Source organism: Manacus vitellinus, unplaced genomic scaffold (genome assembly GCF_001715985.3).
Source record: "Manacus vitellinus isolate BGI_N305 unplaced genomic scaffold, ASM171598v3 scaffold_3_pilon, whole genome shotgun sequence".
Classification (NCBI taxonomy): Eukaryota; Metazoa; Chordata; class Aves; order Passeriformes; family Pipridae; genus Manacus; species Manacus vitellinus.
In genome coordinates, this window is record NW_021940535.1 from 41,364,293 (window position 1) to 41,374,047 (window position 9,755).

Consider the following 9,755-nt stretch of genomic DNA (forward strand, 5'->3'; position numbering starts at 1 on the left):
GGGCGGGGGGTGGAAAAGCAAAATTAAAAACAGGTCCCAACTTTGGTCAAAACAAATTTAGATGCGATAGTTTTTATAGCAAAACAAAGACCTTGTAGTTTAGTTCAAATAAAGCAGAAACTGGATTTAAAATCATGTTTATAATCTCTTCCAGATTAGCATCCTAACCATAAAAGTCACTCTAAATGGGCCACCTTCAGTTCCTCTGACTGCCACAGTTTTGGTGTGTGGAAAATATATAAGCAGTTTCAACAAAGGGTGTGAATGCCTCTCAGCCTGGAGCACTCCTTGAGGATGGAAGATATTTGAAGCTCAGTCCCTCTGCAGTGAAGATTTAATTATTAATGCTAAGTGGAACAGCAGCAACAGGATTGCAGGCACCCCAGAATACTTAATGGTGTGGCGATTAGCGGTGAAGGACTGAGAAAGCGGCGGTAGAGGGGGCTTAAATCCCTTCAAGCAGACACCGAACCTGCATTTTTCATGCCAAGTGTGAATGTTCAAAGAGAGGCACCTCCCTCCCCCCAGCTCTGTGATGGGAATGCAGTGACATCCCTTTTCCTTTGCTCTCCCTAGGCAGCATCGTTCAAATGAATTCAGATCAAATCTGAATCTTTTTGAATGAATGAGGCCATATTTGTTGTGATTTTACCATTGAATGGAGAATACATAATCCGTTTCCACTCCTGTTTAATGGACATTGTTTTGTGCTATTATAACCTCAAGTTATCCTTAAAAGTTCTGACTCTTGGTCAGAAAATAAAGGGCGAGACAGTTACTTTTGAGCAGGTCTCTCAAAGTGCAGTTTCCTGTGCCAGTCCATCCGGCAGTAAATGATGTGCTGGTGCTCACCTCCCTGCATCATCTTAATAGAATAGAAACATAAACACAGAGCTGGTAATCTGGACCACATACTCCATGCATGCCACAAATTGAGTGTCTTGTTAGGTGCTAGATGCACAGTAATTCAAGAACAAGCATGAAACAGGTTGTTGTGGAGGCTGAGAAGCTGTCATGGCAGCAGAAGTTACAATAAATCCGCTGATACAGTAGTGGGGAAATAATAAACAGTCACTAATATTTAACAGTTACAGGTCTTCAACTATTGTTCTTGTAATCACATACCCACCCAAAACAATTGCCTTCCTCAGCCTTTGCATTTTCTTCTTGAAAGAGGGCAAGGGAGACATGAAATTTGAAGAGTTGTCTTCTCTTGTAAGAGTAGTTCTGTATTTTTCTGCATATTTCACGAGTGGGCATTACCCATTATTCCCATTTTATTACACCTTTTTTTTTAAAGACATCGAAAACATTCATCTTTGGAAGAGACCAGTACAAGGACATCCTTTAAGAACAAAATATATCATCATGGCAAGGACAAATCAGATCAAAAGATTCTAAGTGAACTTTTTCATAAAAAGAAAAGAAAAAAGAAGGGAACATTCAATGATACCGAAATGTTACAAAGCAGAAATCGAGAAAGGTTTTCACACAAACTAGAACATGGAACTTATTGCCAAAGTCTTTCACTGAGGCCAGGAGTGCAGCAAGATGAGAAAACAAAAGGCATTTTTCACAGGTAGCTGTGAGCAGTCACAAATACTCAGGTTTTACAGCAGACACCAGCCTTTTGTTCCTCCCCACAGTGAATAGGAAACCAGGGCATGTTGTCTCATTTGTTATTTCTCCAGAAGAGCTGGAATTTTTTTAACATTCAGAGACAGGATATTGGCACAAACAGAGCCCTGAGCTGAGACTATGGGCTTATGTTTATGTGACTTTCCATAAAAAAAAATAAGAATTTTGAAGTGTTTAATCTTGACAAATGCAGGGTGTAAGTTGTCACATAAAATCATCACTTTCAGATACAAACATGCTCAATTCCCTAGGAAACATCCTTTATAGACTCCAGGTTAGTCAACCAGTGTTGTTCTCTCCTGTTTCCTTGTTTATTTTGCAGAAACACAAGAAAGTTAAACAGGTGTGACAAAAGCCAATCCCACATAAATTCTATGGTTTGCAAAATGAGCAGGATGAATCACAAGGTAGAAATTCCTCCAGGGAGCTGTGATATAGCCATTGACAAGATGCTATCAGAATTTTGTCCCAGTCTTTTTAAAGGTGCATACACTACGCTCACCACTTTGTGCCTACAGTCATTTTTAGGTCATGCTTCAGTCATGCCTTGGTATCCCATGTGTGACCAGCCACATCACCTGACAGATGGCAGGATGGTAGCTGGGTCACCTTTGAGCCCTAAGGCCAAAACAGGTGAATAAAAACACATTTCTACTGCTGGAAAACTTAAAGAAGAAACAAAAGGAATGTGCAACCCGTCCCTCTTCTTTATTTAAAATCCCCCCCCGAGCAATTATAGATGAATTATGCACTCTTCCCCTCTCCTGTGTATGCACTTTCTTGCTGGCTAGATCTTAGTAATCTATTATTCATTGGCTTGCTCTCTCTTCCCTGCTTTTCCCCTCTCCCCACACCGCAGGGATTTGGCAGGGCTGCTGGGAGGGCTCCTGCCCCGACTCTGTGCAGGCCCCCCCCCCTCCTCCTAACCCATTATGGGTTATTGCCATCTGCTGGAAAACCAGGGGGCACTGCCAGGGAAACTCATCCAGAAGTAAGGTCAGGCCCCCTAAATTCAGTGCACGATGTTGTGCTCACTGCAGTACAAGTGGCATCTTTGGGAGTGTTGGGGACCCAGCTGCCCCTGGGGCTCTGAGGGAACCCCAAGCAACAGGATTATTCCTCAAAACTGGGCTGTCAGGCAGGTTGGTAGGCTTGCTTTAAACACAGATCTTTTCAGGCCATTTTGTTAGACATACAAGAAGTCTTCTTTCTCCCAAGGGTGAATTGATCTCAAGCACAAGTGAGAAGACTCACGTTTAAAATTCCCCTAAGAAAGCAGGTATTTTAGGCAGTAAAATCTTCAACATCTTGCAAAACCAAAAAACCCACTCTGGAAATAGAGATGCATTCCGATTTCAGGAGCTCCTGAAACTTTCTTTAGCCTATGACAAAACACCTAATGGTCCTGCTGGGCCAAACATGGGGGAAAAATATACTGTATTCTGTAGGATCTCAGACAGATGACTGTCAATACACACTTTTAAAACAAGCTTTTATGATTTCATATCATGTGTCCTTATGTCGAAGTTCAATTGCTGTCATTGTCAAAAGAAAATTAATTAATCTCTTAATGGGAGATGAAATTACAGCTCCAATTTACTGTGTTACCTTTTATTCCTGACTGTACATTGTAGTAATTTAATATCCCCCAGATAGGTGCTTTTATAGAAGCATACAGATTACTTTTATAGTTCTAAATCTTCTTTTACTTCTTTATTTGCAACTTTAAGTGCCTTTTTAATTAGCTTGTCAGGCAGCAAAAAGGCTAAGTGAAGTACTCCAGAGGGTAATAATCTTGGCCAAGGAAAATACAATGTAGAGGAGAGACAATTACATTTACTAGACAAGCCTATGGTATGTCACAACGATTTAGTTCATATGCTGGATAAAATTGCAAACAATACAAAATAATATCTTAAAAGGTTTAAGAATCCAAGCATTTGCTCTGGAATAATTTCTGATTAAAATCAATGTTTAATCTTCATTTTAGTGTCCTGAATATTTGGCTTGATGTGAGTATTGGGAAGTTTAACACAATTACTAGATGACAGATAGTGTTCAGATTAACTTCCTAGGCTGAGGAAATCTGACAGTCATTTGTCTCCAGACAAATCTGACAAGTCTGACAAGATGATGTGCTGATGACTCTCTATTTTCTGTAAATTCCGCAATTTTTCATTCTGTGATTGCACAGCAAGAGAAAGACAACTGACCTTGTTAAAATCAATGCTCCCAAAAGTAAAAGAGTCTTTGATTTGGTTAAAATCTTCTTGTGAAGGCTGTTGAAATTTTGCTATACATTGATTTTTGAACATCAGAAAGAAAACCAAAAAATGGATCCGCAGAGGCTTGAAGAACCTTCTCACACTGGGCTTTTGTCACATGTACCTCATACCCAGATTTATTCATGTTAATTGACCGGAGGATGAAGTTATTATTTTATTATCCACCTCCTGTGCTGGTGAATATAATGAGGGAAATTAAGTACTCAGAGTTGTTCACATTTACAATCTACACTGCCATGAGTAGCTGGTAGTAAATACAACATAGTAAAAAGGTGGCTCTAGTGCTGAAGAATTAATACTATATAAAATTAAAAAAAAGTGGTAGAGAGAAGAAGATGTTGTGAGAACTGGACAGCCTTGATGCTGCAACCACAGAGCGTGACCAACCCATGGCAAAGTGCTCAGAGCTGCAGGGAGCCACTACAGTTCTCCACTTCCCTCTTCTCCTCAGGGAATCTACATCTCTGGGCACCACAAAAAATACTGCTGTTGGATGGCAGCATTGGTCTTATTGCTTGTTTTGGGGGATGCTTCACTGGAGTGTTTTATTGAATTTTAACAAGAACTAATCAACTAATGTACCAAAAGCACACCAAGCCTATCCTGCTACTGCTTCATTTAGAGGTATAGTTTAATTATTATTTTTTTTGAGTTACTGATTTTAGAAATGCTTTAGAGTAGGAGACAAGGCAATGTGATCCATTTAGCTGATTCTCACAGTTTTATTCATGTTCATTTGATTTAGGGTCTGGCTTGGCTGATGCAGACCACTGCGACACCGGGGCTGTGCACAGGCTGGTTTCTCTCTCTCTCTCCTTGCCCACCAGCCCACAGGGTGCCTTCCTTGGCCCCCCTTACTGTGTAAGAGGGTGGTTCTGTCCTCCCATGTGATGCCCAGGGCTAGGGAGGTGACAGGTGCACTTGAAGCCTCTTCCCAAAACACTAGGGGGGATCCCAACAGAACCCTGCCTAGAAACCAGAGCAGAAGCAGGGGGCCTTCAACCCCACTGCCTCGTGGTGCCAACACCTGGAAGGTGGTCGAAGAAAGATTTGGCTGAGGCGGTGCTGGGGACACCAGAGGAGGCTCAGCTGGGACCGGTTTCTGTGCAGGGAAGGGGAAGCAGCAGACAGAGCTGGTGGTCACCTCCCGTCAGGAGTTTCTCCACCTCTGCCCAGGAGACCATACAAGGTTCCATTCATTCCTCAACATGCAAGCCTTAGCAGCAGCAGGACACAGGTTTAAGGCAGTCAGGACTTTTTTTAACAGGTTTCCAGTTCAAAATCTGGAAGGTTTTATATAGCAGGGTAGAGATTTTTCTGTCAACTCTAATCCCAGCCAATGCCACGCCATAATCTCCTAATTATTCTGTGCAGTAGGATCAGTCTGTCTAATCCCTAATTATATCTTTGCTTGGAAAATATTTTGTCTCACTTCTGTCTCTTCCACACTGTCTCCACCTGCCCAAAGGATCCTCAGAGCTGCCAATAATAATTAACTGCTGAGGTAGATCTCAGCAGTTAATTAGAAGAAAATTGCAAATTCTCCCCTGAAAGAAATTCAGTTATCCAAAAACTGTAAAATATTGACCCAAATAGTTATTTGTAGGGAAAAATAACAAACAAACAAAACCATGATTAATTGTTGGTGACAATTTTCCCCAGTACAGAGCGAGGATTCTGCAGGATGCTCTTGGCCTCACTCCCTCGGAGGCTCTTTCAGTTTGCACCACTGAAAAACCCTCACCCGCAGGCATCAGAGACATCCACTCCAAAGGAAACCTCACCCATTAGGGACCATTTAGCCGAGGAATAGCGATTACCCGGCTATTCAGGAAAGCACCCCTGAACAAGACATTATTTGTTGGTCAATTGGACACAGCAGCAACGTTTTGGGTCAGCATGACATCCTGGCAGAGCCTTGTCATTCACCCAGTGCAGTGGGGGCACAGCTGCTTTCTCAGGGAGGATTTGTCAGCGTGGTGCTGGCTGGCATCTTGAATGTGTAGGAAGAAATCTGTGTATGGAGTCTCTCTTTTTTCTTTTCTTTTCCTTTTTTTTTTTTTTTAAAATAAATACAAGGAAAGAAAGTGTTTTGCCTTGGATCAGACAGGATAGGTTTTGTGGACAAGGCTTTTTTTAGCTAAAAGAAACACCTGCAAATTTTATGTACTGCTCACTCTGATAATTACCTCTTTGTTTCTTTTAGAAACATTTTGGTTCAGCTGCTGAACTGAAAAAAATCAGTAATTTTCTCAAACCGGTTCATAATGCTGGGATGGGGCTGCCTCCCTGTTCAGAATAATAATGTCAGTCTGGTTAGTACAGGCATCGGTTTAGTGACCTGTGGAAAGGCTGCAGCAAAAATAATATTTAATTCTTCTTGAGTCCTGTATGGCTTCCACAAAATTAAGGAAATCAGTGGTCTGTGGATCCAGCCCTACCACTGTAGCAGCTGGTAGAAGCTGGTCAATATTTCATCAGGATTCAGAGATTTAATTACAATTACTATGTGAAAAAGGTACAGAGTTAGATTAATCTCACATTATTGAAAGTGTGAACCATAAATATTGTAAAAGGACCATTAAGGGGTGGAAGGCTAAAACAGATGATCCAGCAGCACCAGCAGGGCTTCAGGACAGGCTTGAAAGCAGCATTTAGTTCAAAATGCTTTACGAAAAACAGTAACAGGCCATGAGGATTTTTGGGGTATAGAAGAGGGAGGCACTTGATGCAAAAGCAAGTTTTCTTTCTAGAAAATCAAGGAGAAAGAATTGGAGAGATGTTAATGGGGACTCTGGGGAGATCACTAATCCCCTCCGCCTCCTCCCTCTGACAGGCACAGGACATGCTGTGCTGTCTGCACCAGCACCGAGCTCCCTCTTTTATTAAATGCCTTAGCATATTATAAGCAATGTGACTTTAAATTTCAGCCTCAGTGGGGACACCACTTCTTTGTCCCCCCTTTGTTCAGTAGGGCAGCTGGTCCATCCTTTCCCTGTATTCAGAGATGACCGTGAAAATGCCCCAACATTCACCATGACTGAGAAAACCCCAATACTGTGAAATATTAGGTTGAATCCCCAGATTAAACGTGTCTGGCAGTGCCTCTGTGACGTCAGAAGCCTTCAACAGGACCAGAGGACAAACATGGTGGCATCAGCCCAGGATGTCTTTTGCAACAGCAGATGTTATTGGTAGGTAGCTCCTGAGATTAGTCATTGCAAAGGTGTCTCAGACCTTGGACAGGTATTTTGGATGTGTAGGACATCCAGCATTGGAGGTAGGATACACATGGACAAGCTGCATATCCCGGAGTTTTCAGTGACAGCATTGTTGAACAGGCACAGCTCAGTTTTGTTCACACATCTCTGATGGCATGCACAAGTCTGAGAGCTGTTCCCCAAACCAGTAGGTGGCAGGTAAAGGCTGCTGGCACTTGTAAAACTGGCATGTTTAGAGCAAGAAAACATGGTTTTGTGAAGCTTTTAATCTTTGAGTCCCTCCAGCACATCAGAGCACAGAACCTGGGGGTTCTCCATGCTCCCTATTCATAGGACAGGTGACAAGTCTCCTCCCAGGTGCTGTCAGGGAGAGACACCATCAGTGTGGTGTGTGCAATTCATATAACCTGGTGGTGACTGTGGTGGAGGGAAGTGCTGCTCAGGTGTTGCCATCATTGTGCCCCTGCTCTTTGATGGAACCATGAGCTGCACGACCACTCCCCACACTCTGTGGAAGGGAAGAAGCTCATGCAGGAGGGACAAAGCTCTTGGAGTTTGCATAGGAGGAGACTTTAGGCAAAGAAAGGTGAGCAGAAGAACTTCAATATTCACTGACTGTTTTTTGCAAGGAGAGAGCTGGCTTCTCACTTGGGCTCAGGCTTCTTTTATTACCCAGAAATGTGCTCCAGGACAGAGGAACTGCCATTTCTTCAGAGGTGGGGTTGCAATAGGGTTACTGTGAGGTGCAAGCAGCCTCTCTGCTGGATGGTGCACAAAGGATTGATACTGCCTAGACAATTTGTACAAGTTGAGTAGGATTTTTGACACGGTAATGGCCTTAAAACTCAGGAATTTATAATTGCCATCACAACCGTCTCAGTGCATGACTGATACTCAGTATGTGACACAGCATTAATTATGCATTTTGAATCAGAAGCTGCAACTAATTACTCTTGTCCTGATGAGTGTTTCTATACTTCATCCTGTTCACACACACAGTGTTGGTAGGAACATATTTTGCTCTACCCAAGCCAGTCATTCAAGAAGTATAAAACTGCAATGAATCTTAGGCAAGTAGTGCCAGTAAAAGGCTGAGGACCAGCTGGAGGTACATTCCCAAGTCATGGTGTGAGGGTGAAATTCATGCACTCTTCCATCAAGTGGAAAGAGTGGATTTTGACTCCCTGGCTTGTTGACCTCAGACCTTTTCTGGCATCACACCCAACTCAGAGGTTTATCAGGTGAAATGCGACTGTAAATAATACTTTTCCAAACAAGCTAATTTCATAACTTTTAAAGTGGAGCAGCAGCAGAGGCTCCTTCCAGGAAGCAGTGTGGCAGCTGGCACACACCCACGCCTGCCATGGGGCAGCTCAGTGCCAGCCGGGTGCCTCAGGGTTGGCAGCACGCTCCACTGAGTCACTGCTCCTTGGGGCAGCACTGCCGTGGCTCCTCCCTGCTAAACACCTCCGTCACCTGCCTCCTGCACCTCTGAAGGTACTGAATCATCCAGCAATTACAGGTGATGGCTCCAGCACAGGTGACACTCTGGACACTGTCACAAACAGCCAGAGGTGCTCAAAAAGTGCCTGCAAAGCAAGCACAGTATCCCCAAGCACCTGTGTTGAGTCTGGTACAAGCCTGTTTTGGGGCAGAAATGGCAATGTGTGCCACGGCCTTGCTACCCAAGACCCAAACTTCCCATTTAGTCTAAACATGCCCACAGCTGTCCCTGGTATCCATCAACATCCTGGTTCCGGTTCATGCCATGGCTGCTGCTCAGAGCCACCAAGGACGTGAGTCACCAGGGAGCGGGTGAGCAGGCTGGCTTCCTTCAAAGCACAATGCCCTTTCCTGATGTCTGGGGACTGTTTTCGGTTTTGGTTTTGGTTTTTTCTTTTTAATATACCCTTTCCTTTGGGAAAAAGCCTGCTGTCCTTTGCAAGGTAAGATAGGGAGGGCCAGGACAGAGCTCAGCTAGGACAGCTGAATCACACAGGCAGAGGCAAGATGTCATGTACACCTGCTTCAGAGCAGTTTAAGAGGCACACTAGGAGCAAGGAGCTTTAGTCTGAACACAGCCCTACCACCCCAGCCCTTCCATCAGCATCTTAGTTATTAACATTAATTATTTAATGCTTAATTAATAACATATATGCTACCTCTACTGCTAATATACTGTCAGACTCAAAAAATCATTCTGTACCCCCATGTGTGATCTTTATACAGAAAAGAAGTCTGACCTCTGTGAAGTGTTTCATAAACCAAGAACAATAAAAATGGTTTTCCCATAGGAGCTGTTTTCTCTATCTGAAGCAAGACTTTCCCAATATTTATATGTTGGCTTTTCATTTAAAAAAAAAATTAAAATGTTCAGCAGTAAGAGTCAGAGAAAACAAACTGTACAGAGTCTCCAACACGTGACGGTCTGGGGTAATCTCACTGACAGTATTGCACACGCATTAGCACACACATCAAATGAAAATCATATTTCAGAGAGGAACATATTCCACGTCACTCCCCCACAAGAATATTTCAGAGGGTAGGAGAGACATGCAGCTGTTTGGAAAGTATTAGTCTCTGCAGAGTGAGTCAATATTTAGTGACATAT